Genomic DNA, 13,040 nt, shown 5'->3' with positions numbered 1-13,040 from the left:
GATTTAACTACATCATTTTTTCCTATCAATTTAGTAAAATCAGAGAAAATACTGTGTTATAGTCATTTGTCCATCTTGGAGGCTTGTCTGTCACATGCCTGCATGTCTGGCGATAATACACTTTAGAAATGCTCTAAATTACATAAAGAAACAAAGAAAAGAAAAATCACTTTAAACTATACTTTTGGGGCAGCACGGGAAGAACAGGAAGGGGAGAACTCCGTCAGCTCTGTGAGTAAGTGAAACAATCCTGGAAAGAGGGGCAGAGTTACTCACAAACAAACTTAGGCCATGGCTACACTTACAGCTGTACAGCGCTGGGAGTTACAGCTGTCTTCGTACAGCTGTGTAGGGAAAGCGCTGCAGTGTGGCCACATTTGCAGCGCTGTTGGGAGTGGTGCATTGTGGGCAGCTATCCCAGCGTTCCTGTGGCTGCAACATGCTTTTCAAAAGAGAGGGGTGGGGTGGAGTGTGACAGGGAGTGTGGAGGAGACAGAGAGAGTGTGGATTTTTGGAGCTGACACTGTGTCAGCTCCCTGCCTTGCAAGTTCTAAGGACTGGAAGATACACAGCACCACCCTTCAATCATTTTAAAAGTTTCGACCCCTTCCCCCACCCTTCTCTTATTCACTAAATGCAAATAGCCTTCAGACCAGATAAGCAGCTGCTCCAAAATGGACTCCCCAGCCCCCCCGTTGCTTCTCTCCTTAAGCAAACTGTGAACATTCCAAAAGAATCCCCCTGCCTGCCCCTGCTCGAGCACGAGCTGTGTTTGTTTTTTAGATAAGCAACTCCGGGAGCCCGGAGTTCACAACAAAACAGCAGAGTTGCTGAACAGGCATTCTGGGATATCTCCGAATACCTCGGAGGCCAATTACAGCGCTTTTGGAGGCCACACTTGCGGAGCAGCACTGCATCACCAGCACTGCAATCCTTATACATCAGGCAGAGCAGGAGTACAGCCAGCGCTGTAGCCAGGGAGATACAGTGTTGTATGTGCCTTGCAAGTGTGGACGGTGAGTAAGCTGCAGCGCTGTAAACCCACCACCAGTGCTGCAACTCTCCAGTGTAGCCAAGGCCTTATTTTAGAAGGAGCTAGTGTTAAAAATGCAATCATCTATTTAGAAAAAATGCATTTTGCATAGAGATGGTTAGATTGGCAGCTGATGTGACTTTTACTTCAATAGAGAGCCACACTGATTGGCACCTGCTGAGGGTCTGACCCAGAATTCTGAACTCAGTGTTATTTATAGAATAATTTACACTTTTCTTTTCAGAAACCAAAAAGTACTGACACAGAGAGCTCCCAAGAATACTTCAACCCCCAACCCACAGACACTGGAAAAGACTGCTTCGTTCTTCAACTGAATTCCCCTCTGCCTCCAACTCACACAACCCATACACTCCCACCAGTAAACTGCTAACTAAACAAGTGGATGCTTAAGAATTGTGACATCTGAGAGGAAAGGGTGTATTCAGACTGAAAGAGCATTTGTGCATCATGTGTGAAGAGAGGCATTTGTGGTCTGGATTAAATAATTCATCACATGGAACAACTCTTTTCATGGTGATTCCATTTCCTCTTTCAGCACCAGAGAAACATTCAGGACCCAATTCTCCATTGCCCTGCATCCTGTATAGCTTTTAACGCTAGGGCCAACTGGATGTAAAAACACCACAATTCTGATTTGGTGGCATTTTACATAGGCGTCAATGGCTCTGCACTGTGCCATCGGAGACCATAACCTTTAGACCAGATTCTCAGCAATGTAAACGGATGCAGCTCCACTGTAGTCAGAGCTATGATGATGATTTCAACCAGCTGAGGACCTGGCTCTTAGTTTGCAGATCTATCACCTCTACAGAAACCACAGGTTTAAAATGAGAAAAAAAAACAAAAAAACCTCACCACGCTGCTGGAACCTGCAATGGGAGAGTGGGATGGGAATGAGCACTCCCTCTCCAAAACAGAATAACTCGACATATTAAGTAAAAAACAGGGAAAGAGAAAAGTTAATCTCCCAGTCTCTGATGTCTATACTGCATTTTCAATCTCCCAGTCTAATCCTATTTTACTGTCTGTATATCTTGCTCCCCGTGCCTACATTTTGCTCTTCTCCTGCTAGATTTTCAGTTTCTTAATCTTGTTTTGTCTTCTCGTTTGAGTTTTTCCTCTGCTCCTCATGCTTCTCTCTCCCTGCTCCATCTTAGTGCTATGTAGTCTCTTACTCTTCTCCTACATGCTGTTCCCTTTCTTTCCCCACCTCACAAATACATAGCTTCAGCCAGCTGAAAGAAGGGGTCTCAGTGACCCCATTCCTTGTGCTTACCTTCCACTAAAAGCTTTCACCCCGTGAGGCAAAGAGGATTGAAGTCTTCTTGCAATCTGACCTTGATTCCTTTCCCTTCATCATTCATATGATCTGCCCATAATTCCTCCTTATACATAGGTTCCCCAAATTATATTATTTTCTGATAAACTTTAATTCCCTCACCCTTTGCGACAGATCAAAAGAGCCGTGTTAAGTAAAATGCTGCTTTAAAAAATTGGCTATTCCGAAGTATTGACCATTTAGAGTAAATGCCTCCAAATACCCCCAAACCAAACACCCCAATCATTTTATGCCCAAGGTCTGATTCAGCCCTAACCTCTATGATCCCATAGTAGGGCAGTAATATACCAGCCAGACATCTTTCACATTCTATTTGTACAACTAACAAAACAAGAACTGGGTTCTGTGGTGATTATGTACATTAGTAGCTGCTGGGTTATCATAAGCTGTACTGTTTTCCAATGAGGAAGTGTAGCAAAGAACTAACTAAAAGCTCAGCTAATTATATCATTTTATTGAACACAGTGTGAATGAACTTCACAATTTCAAGCTAACAACATGTAGTAGGGTTTTTGTTTGTTTTTTTTTAACCCACAAAAAATACCAAGGCTAAAAAGAAAGAAGGAAACAAGACTAATATTAACTAATGGGAAGAAAAGAAAATGTACCGATTTCCCAAGATCTATGAAATTTTCAATATTAGTGACTTGGTTCCAAGAAGTGGTGAGCAACCACCGCTGGTGCTGCAGTGCTCCTTAGAGCCAGGAACTGAATACTTAGAATGCCCCAACTCCTTTCAACTCTTAGGCCCTGTCCACACTAGAAAGGTGTACTGCTTTATGTAGACCAGTCGAATTAAAGGTTTCAGAGTGGCAGCCGTGTTAGTCTGTATCAGCAAGAACAACGAGGAGTCCTAGTGGCACCTTAGAGGCTAATACATTTATTTGAGCATAAGCTTTTGTAGGCTATAACCCACTTCATCAGATGAAGTGAGTGAAAAATACAATAGGTAGGTATAAATATACAGCACATGAAAAGATGGGAGTAGCCTTAGCAAGTGGGGGGTCAATGCTAAAGAGGCCAATTCAACCAGGGTGGATGTGGCCCATTCCCAACAGTTGACAAGAAGGGGTGAATATCAGAGGAAAAAATTATTTTGTAGTAACCCAGCCACTCCCAGTCTTCATTTAGGCCTAATTTGATGGTGTAAAGTTTGCAAATTAATTCCAGTTCTGCAGTTTCTCATTAAAGTATGTTTCTAAAGTTTTTTGGTTGAAGAATGGCCACTTTTAAATATGATATATGCCATCATGTGCCAGCAATGCCCCTCTGCCATGTACGTTGGCTAAACTGGACAGTCTCTGTGCAAAAGAATAAATGAACACAAATCAGACATCAAGAACTGTAACATTCAAATACCAATAGGAGAGCACGTCAGTCTCCCTGGACACTCAATAACAGACTTAAAAGTGGCCATTCGTCAACAAAAAACATTAGTGCTATAAATTGAGGCTGCCTTGTGATTAAGGCACAAATGTTTCACAAAATATATGCTTATGGTGCTGTTATACTCTTAAAAGTATCATTATTTGTGCTGCAGTAGCACCTGGAAGCCACACTCAGGGATGAGAGGCCAGTTAGGAACTGTACAGACAGAACAGAAAGACACTGGGGAAAATGGTATCATGAGTTCTCATTTATTCTCTCGAGTAACTTTATAACAAATAGCTACGTTAACTAGTAAAACATTTCTCCCCCTAACTGCCAGTCCTGTAACCTTCACCTGGGATCCAACAGTCATGCTTGGTGTTTTCTGGCTCACACACCAGGGCCAGCAGTACACATTCTGCAGTTAGAACTTAGGACTCATCTACACAGGGAAATTATGTGGCTAAACTATACCGGTACAACTAAACTGATATTGTTACACTGGCATAACTCCCTAATGCTAGCATAAAAGTGGCTCTTTCTGGTATTGCTTAAACCACTTCCAAAGTGGCAGAAGCTGGCCCAGAAAAAGTCACTCTTATTCCCCATAGGGAACTGCCAGTATAACTATAGAGGTATAAATCCACACCTTACCTTAGACCAGTATAACTTTCCTGTGTAGATAAGGCTTTAGTTAAGAATATTGTTGATTATAAGTGAGGAAGAATGCAACCTCAGCTTACTTTACTATATCTGAAATAGCTACGGAGAGCTAACATATCTTTCAGAACAGCACGCAGACAGGGCCTGGAATACCAAGAGAAATCCTAGCTATTTAATAAGCAGGTACCAGCATAGCCTCTCTTCTGACTATAAATTCACTTTAATGACTCTTTGCCTTTGTCTATACTACCCTTTTCATCAAAATATTTCCCTCCACTGGCGCAGCTCCACTGATAAGTGTAAACAAGGCACCAGTGATGTTATTACACCACCATGTTGTCTGGAATGGGGGCATTCTAGACATGTAGGGATACATGTGCATGACAGTGGTAAAGACGATGCAGGTGGCTTTTCTACACTAGCCCTCTCACTGCTGCGTCTCATGATGGAGCTGCATTGGTGTTGGTAATGGTGGGAAATATGTAGGGGAAAAGGCTAATGTAGACACAACCACTGAAAGCTGAAGGTATCAGGAGTCTTCTTGTTATGATTAGCCACAAAGGAGAGAATATGTTGCAAAAGGAACTGAAGCAAATGCAGGAAATATTCTTAAGGTTTGCTTCTGCTGCCAGTTTAATTTGTTGACAATAAAGCATATTGCCCTGCAATAATTGGCAAACCAGTTGCTCTGTATAAAGTTTGAGAGCAAAAGCACTTAGGTCTCTGAGAAAGCATATATAACATGAAGAATTATGTTGGGTTTTTATACTTATAATTGTAAAATAGAATGTCTGCCATCGAAATAGCTATTTTTAAAATAGTAAAAATTACTGTGAAGGATAAAAAAAAATCTTTCATTGTTTAGCTATTTACTTCCTCTATTCAGTTGTAATTTCAGACAAACCACTGTAATGATGGAAATATCAGATGATAACCTCATGTTCTAGAGTGCCTGAAACCACAACTGGTACTCATCTGCTTATTCACCAACTCCAGTCCAGTCATTTTCCATGAAGCTCCCTAAAAAAAAAAAAAAAGTTCTTCCAATCAGTCTGCCTATTATTAGCAAAACAATGACATGGGGGGGTTGCACGCTCTCAGCCTCCACCCCAAACCCTGCTTTGCCTCCAGCATTTATATATTTAACACAAGTGTTTTTAATTTATAAAGGGGTCGTACTCAGAGGCTTGGTATGTGAAAGGGGTCACCAGTACAAAAGTCTGAGAACTCCTGTACTACATGTTCAATTCTCTTTAGTGAGTCTCTCATCTAACAGAGAGAATTCACACTTTCAAAAAATCAAATGTCTCATATTGCCCTACAAATCAGCCAACGGAGCTACTTTGACAAACATAGCGGAATCTGCTATTTCGACACCTCTAACACAACAAAACAATGGGTGAAAAAGGAGGATTTGGTTCTAAAAGAATTTGGTCTTGTATTGCATACAAGGTCAAACTTTGTTTTAATCATTTTCCAAATTGTGCCAAAGTCCTGGACATAGACATCTATTATGGATGGTCTAGGTATACTTAGTCAACTCAGCATGGGGGTGTGGAATAGGTGACTTCTCAAGATCTCATCTACCCTCTTCTTAAAAACCTCCGGTGATGGGGATTCTACAACCTCCTTCGGTAACCTATTCCAGCACTTAACTGTCCTCATACACCTCTACCCCAATATAACGCGATCCAATATGACACAAATTTGGATATAACGTGGTAAACCAGTTCTCCGGGGGCCTGGGCTGTGCACGCCGATGGATCAAAGCAAGTTCGACATAAGGCAGTTTCACCTATAATGTGGTAAGATTTTTTGGCTCCCGAGGACAGAGTTATATCGAGGTGGAGGTCTAGTTAGAAAAGTTTTCCTAATACTTAAAATTTCCCTTGCTGCAGATTAGGCTGATTACTTCTTGACCTACTTTCTGTGGACATGGAGAACAGTTGATTACAATCCTCTTTATCACAGCCCTTAACATATTTAAAGACTGGTATGTTCATCTTCACTCTTCTTTTCTGAAGACTAAACACACCAAGTTTTTTAACCTTTCCTTATAGGTCATACCTTTCTAAACCTTTTATCATTTTTGTTACTCTCCTCTGGACTTTCCAATTTGTCCATATCTTCCTTAAAAGTGTGGTACACAAAACTTCCCATAATACTCCAGCTTCGCAGAACCATTACCTCCAGAGTCTTGCATACAACAATTCTGCTAGTAAACCCCAGAAGAATATTTGTCTTTTTTGCAATTGCATCACATTGTAGACTCATTCAATTTCTGATCCCCTATAAATCCCAGATCCTTTATGCAATACTACTGCCTAGCCAGTTATTCCCCATTTTTGTACTTGGGCATTTCCATTTTCTTTCCTGATTGTAGTACTTTGCGCTTGTTTTTATTCACGTTCATCTTGATTTTCAGACCATTTCTCCAATTTCTCAAGATCACTTAGAATTCCAATCCTGTCCTCTAAAATGCTTGCTACCTCTCCTAGTATGCTTTCCACTCCATTATCCAAATTGTTAATGAAAATATTGAATAGTACCAGATCAAAGATCTCTTCAGGACCCCTCTGGATACATCCTCCCAGCCAGAGAATTGAACCACTGATAACTACTCTTTGAGTATGATCTTCCAACCAGTTGTGGACTCATCTTATAGTAATTATATCTGACCATATTCCCCTAGTTTGCTTATGAGAATGTTATGTGGGACTGCATCAAAAACCTTACTAAAATCAAGATGCATCATATTTACTGCTTCCCTCCTCAAGTAGGCCAGTAACCTCGTCAAAGAAGAAAATTAGTTTGGTTTGGCATGGCATGATTTGTTCTTGATAAATCAATGTTGGCCTATTATTCTTTAAGTGCTCGCATACTTACTGTTATTTGTTCCAGTATCTTTCTGTTAGGCTGCAAGACCTATAATTCCCTTGTCCTCTTTGTTTCACTTTTTAAAAGACAGAATCATAGAATATCAAGGTTGGAAGGGAACTCAGAAGGTCATCTAGTCCAACCCCCTGCTCAAAGCAGGACCAATTCCCAGACAGATTTTTTTGCCCCAAATCCCTAACTGGTACCCTCAAGGATTGAACTCGTAACCCTGGGTTTAGGAGGTGAATGCTCAAACCACTGAGCTATCCCTCCCCTCCATAGATCTATTGTGACTTCACCCCTTGCACACTAGTTTAAGTCTTTGTTCAAGGTATGCCTTCTGAGGTATCATTTGAAAATTTACAATTTTCATCATTATGGTCAATAATGCTGGTCCTTATTGTCCTGGTAAAATGTGTGGGGCAATCCTGTTTAATGTAAAATTACAAAGATTCCACTGTCTGATGTTACTAACACGTTCCAAATCTGGGCAGCAGCCAAACCAGTTCCTGAGGGTATGACTACACTTGCAACTGTACAGCGCTGGGAGTTAAAGCTGTCTTCGTACAGCTGTGTAGGGAAAGCGCTGCAGTGCGGCCATACTGACAGCTACCAGCGCACTGTCGTGGCCACACTTGCAGCAGTGTTGGGAGTGGTGCATTATGGGCAGCTATCCCAGCATTCAAGTGGCTGCAACATGCTTTTCAAAAGAGTGGGGTGGGGTGGAGTGTGATAGGGAGTGTGGGGGAGACAGAGAGTGGATTTTTGGAGCTGATATTGTGTCAGCTCCCTGCCTTGCAAGTTCTGACCCTCCCCCCACTCCTCTCTCATTCACTAAACACAAAAAGTCTCTGGTTTTTTCCCCCCCTCACAGACCAGATAAGCATATGCTCCAAAATGGATTCCTGCCACCCCCCAACACCCGCCGTGCTGCTTCTCTCTTCAAGCAAGCACTAGCTGTGGACATTCACAAGGGATCCCCCTGCCTGCCTCTGCTCATTCACAGCAAACAGTAGCTGTGTTTGTTTTTAAGATAAGCGGCTCCAGGAGCCCTGAGTTCACAACAAAACAAAGTGTTTTTTACTTAAAAGCATTATGGGAAGGTTCCGGAGGTCAGTTACAGCGTAATAAGATTAATCACTGTTTACAATGGCACCCCAGCGCTGTTCTCTTGATTCCTCTGGTCGAGGTGGAGTACAAGCAGCGCTGTAGCCAGGGAGATACAGCGCTGTATGTGCCTTGCCAGTGTGGATGGGGAGTGAGTTACAGCACTGTAAAGCCACCACCAGCGCTGTAACACCAAGTGCAGCCAAGGCCTCAGAGACAAAGGGTAAGCTGGCACAACAGCCAGGTGTAAACAAGGTAAATGGGCCATTACCTGCTAAATGTCCTTTCTTTGGCAGGAAACAGGGCATGGGCAAAAAAAATCTACATCTTAGCAAAGAAACAGTATGGGGTTCCCATCCACACAGACTGCCGGTCACCATGCTCCCAGCTGGAGATGCTTCTCAAAGGGGGGGAAGAGGACTACAGAAAGAAAGAGGGGATACCCCAAAAGTACTCCCTTCTCTCGCTCTCCTCCCCAGACCCTGAAGGAGGAAGGAAGCAGCACTGGACAGGGCGAGGGGTCCTGACCTAAGAGTTTGGCCTGTAATCTATCAAAGCATGTGGTGAGAAAACCTTGCTTTGAATTTAACGCAGTTTGTTAAATTAGGCACCAGTTGTGTTACCTTTATTTTGCTTGTAGCCATTTCTGACTTTTATGCCTCATTACTTGTACTCAAAATCTCTCTCCATAGTTGTTAAACTTATTTTATTGTTTTATCTAATCCAGTGTGTTTGAATTGAACTGTCTGGGAAACTCCATTTCTATTAATTAAATGACAGACTTTTTATAAGCTTCTACTGCTCAGGTGAGGGGAGGGCAGTACAGGACATACATTTCCTGGGGAAAATCGAAGACTGGGAGTGTGTTGAGGTCACCGTGCAGTATAAACAAAGCAAGTAAGAGCCAATGTGTGGCTGGCTGCAGCACACGCACAGAGCTGGGAGTGACTTACATGCTGGAGGCTATTTGTGAGCAGTCCAGACTGGAGGCTACAGCAGCAAAGCAGCGTAAAAGGCACCCCAGGTTAGAGGCAGGGGGACACAGCTACTCAGTAGTCTGGATTGTACCCTGGGTATGTCACAACTATGTTTGTTCTTCTCCAGTCCTTGGGACTTTAACCAAGAGTTCTCAAAGGTAATCATCAATGGTTCCAAGATTGCTTGAGCTAGGTCTTTAAGTACTCTAGGGTGAATTTCATAGATTCCAAGGCCAGAAGGGACTATTGTGATCATCTAGACTGAACTCCTGTATAACAGTCCATAAAGTTTCCCCAAAATTATTCCTGGAACATATATTTTAGAAAAACTTCCAATTTTAATTTTTAAATTTCCAGTAACAGAGAATCCACCTGTAAATTGTTCTATTGTCGTTGTTTTTCACTTTCACCATTAAAAATTTACACCTTATTCCCAGTCTGAACTTGTCCAGCTTGAACTTCCAGCCCTGGATCATGTTACACCTTTCTCTGATAGGCTGAAGAGCCCATTATCAAACATTTGTTCCCCATGTGGGTACTCACAGACTAATCAAGTCACCCCATAACCTTCGCTAAATAAATTGAGCTCCCTGAGTCTATCACTATAAGGCATTATTTCTAATCCTTTACTCATTCTCATGGTTCTTCTCCAAAGCCTCTCCAATGTATCAACATCCTTGTTGCATTGTGCACACCAGAACTGGACACAATATTCCAGCAGTGTTCGCACCAGTGATAAATACAGAGGTAAAATAATTTCTCTACTCCTACTCAAGATTCCCTTGTTTATGTTTCCTAGGATCACATTAGCTTTTTTGGCCATAAATTCACACTAGGAGCTCATGCCCAGCTGATTATCCACCATGACCCCCAAATCATCAGATCTTGCCCACCTGAATATATCTAACTTATCTAAATATTCTTTAACCTGTTCTTTCCCTATTCTGGCTTGTGTTCCTTCCACATTGTTGTTAGTATTAACTGTGTGAGCATCTGTCACCATTAAGCTTTTTAATGAAGACTGAAGCAAAATAAGCATTAAATGCCTCAGCCTTCTTGGTCATCCATTATTAGCTCCACTAAGTGGATCTACACTCTTCTACATCTTTCTCTCACTCCTAATTATAAAACCTTTTCTTAGGTGCACCTAATTTTGTCCTTACATGCTTGTGCTATTCTTTTGTACTCCTCCTTTGTACGTTTCCACTCTTTAATGACCTGAAAAATCAAAGAGGAATCCTACAAGGCGCTCTCGTGGAAGTCATATTAGCTTCTTCTTCTTCCTATCTTTCCTTCGCATAAGGATAGTTTATTGTTCTGCCTGTAATATTGTTCATTCAAGGAACTGCCAGCATTCCTGAACTACTTTTTCCCTTAGTTTTTCTTCCCATGGGACCTTAACTACCAGTTGTCTGAGTTTGTTAAAGTATGTTTGTTCGTTTCTTTAAGTCCATTGTCCTTATGCAGAGGTGCCGACTTTCCAGTGTGCCAGGGCATGCTTGACCCACCCCAGCTCAGCCCCAGGTCCCACCCCCACACTACCTCTTCCTGCCCTGGCTCTTCCCATCCTGTTCTGCCTCCTCCCCCCAAGCACACCATGCCCTCACTCCTCCCCCACTCCCTCCCAGCACCTTCCTGCATGCCACAAAACAGCTGATCGCAGGAGGCACTGGGAGGGAGTAGGGGAGGTGCTAATCAGCAGGGGCCACCAATAGATGGGAGGCGCGGGGGGGGCAGGAGGAAGGTAATGGGGGGCTACCTGTGAGTGCTCAGCACTCACCATTTTTTCCCTGGGGGTGCTCCAGTCCCAAGGCACTATGTCCTTATACTCTCATTTCTTCCATGCCTTAGAACCTTGAACTCAAATCATTTCATGATCATTTTCACTCATTTTGCCTTCCACCTTCAGTTACAAATAATTCCTCTCTGTTGGTCAGAATCCAGACTCCCTCACTTGTTACTTCCTCCATCTTCTGAAACAAGAAGTTTTCCCCAGCTGTGATGGAGCTGTACTCCCCACACTCATCCTGAAGAGATTAATTTAGGCCAGAGGGGGCAATTAACCTAATAGGCTGCAAACTGTAAAGCATTTAAGCTGAGAGGAGAGCCCTAGTTAACAGATGCTCACCTGTGCAGGAACAGACAGGGCTTCTGTAAGACCAGGGAGCTGGTAGCCAGAGTTGTCCCTTAGGTACAGCAAATCGGGGCTACTGCTCCAGGCCCGGCCTTTTGAGAGGCCCTGTGCTTTAATGTGCATGTGTCATGCGTGGGGCACTGGGCTGGCCCAGAGGGTGGGTGCTGGGGGCCCAGACCAGCCCTGGGGGGTGGGGTTAGAGGTTGGTAGTCCAGGCTGGCAGGGAGGTTAGCAGGGGGCCTGGCACTGGCAGCAGGGGTTGGGCCCGCACACACCAGCAGGCAGCACCCCCCAGCACATAGTATTTCTTTTTCTTGCTGGGCATTGTGGGGCTTGGGCTCAGTTTCCAGCAGCAACCCCAGCCTGGCCCCACTGGCTCCTGGCATCGCTGTCCACCAGAATCCTAGTGCTGCCGCAACACGCCAGCGCCAGGCTGACCTCATCCATTGCCCTTCTGCCCCAGACCCCTCCCTTTTCCGGGACCTCCAGCACAGGGGTCTCCCTCGCCTCTAGCACAGGTGCCAGCCTGTGACTCTCCATCATCCCTTGTCCCCCAGCACTGGTGTCCCCTCCCCACACAAGGTTTAACCTGTATAAAAGATGTTAAGTTCAGCCCATACAGGCTGATTTGTCCTGGGCCCTGCCACCCCCTAGGGATGGCCCAGCTGGTAGCAGAAAGGGCACTGCAGGGAGGAGAGCTACAATCAATCACTTTCCCTGGAACAAGGAAGAATTTGTGTAGCAGACCAGAGAGAGGGGTTTAGCTAGTGGAGCAGATAATGCAAGCTTGGGATAGCCTAGGTAGAAACTAGTCCAGGGATGTGACAGGAAGGTTCGTGGTAGTACTGACCTTAGCTGCTGGAGACAGGGCCCCTAGGCTGGAACCCAGTATAGGGGATGAGCATGGGTTCCCTACCAGCCACTGAGTGAGTGGCACAATATGGGCAATTAATTTGACTACTCTCTAGGATCGTTCATTCTAGTCACCAAGGGAGTGGCTCAGCTAAGGCAGTGGAGTTCAGGACTGCCTGGGGTGGCGCGGAAGACTGACCATACCCAAGATGGGGTGGACTGTTTTGACTTGGCTGGAGGGCTAAGCCACGAAGATGAGGCATATGCGGCCACAGAGCAAGAGCCTGAAATGACAGGCTGAACAATTGCAAGAAGAGGCTCTCAGGCTGGCAGAGCTACTCGCCAAACATGACCAGAAGGAGGTGCTCCGGTGGTGAGCAGAGGTTTCCATGACACCAACACATTCCAAGAACTCACTGAACGTTTTGAGTTTTGCTGTATTACTTTTCCAGCACATATATGGGTAGTTCAAGTCCACTATCACTAGGGTGACCAGACGTCCCGATTTTGAGGAGTTTGTCCCGCATCCCAACCAGAGTACGGTTGGGACTCCATTTGTCCTAATATTTTGTTTCCTGGTCTTCGGCAGCAATTCAGCGGAGAGTCCTTCAGTCGTGGACAGTCTTCAGCAGCAGGTGCTTCTGTCTTTGGTGGCAAGGTTTACTACCC

At 44.1% G+C, this 13,040-nt stretch overlaps 1 protein-coding gene across 3 annotated transcripts in view; it reads right to left on the bottom strand.

The window, feature by feature from the left end:
• The window catches only part of SNX10 (sorting nexin 10), a 61,686-nt gene that overhangs the window by 21,036 nt on the left and 27,610 nt on the right, over window positions 1–13,040 (bottom strand). The window contains exon 3 of one of the 3 annotated variants that reach the window (XM_030550838.1): window positions 5,360–5,444. The exons of the other annotated variants lie outside the window; for them this stretch is intronic. The gene's annotated coding sequence lies outside the window, so the exon portion shown is untranslated. The remainder of the gene's footprint in view (window positions 1–5,359; window positions 5,445–13,040) is intronic. 3 annotated transcript variants of the gene reach the window in all.

This window comes from Gopherus evgoodei, chromosome 2, assembly GCF_007399415.2.
Source record: "Gopherus evgoodei ecotype Sinaloan lineage chromosome 2, rGopEvg1_v1.p, whole genome shotgun sequence".
Lineage (NCBI taxonomy): Eukaryota > Metazoa > Chordata > Testudines > Testudinidae > Gopherus > Gopherus evgoodei.
This window is presented reverse-complemented; position numbering and strand designations above follow the sequence as displayed.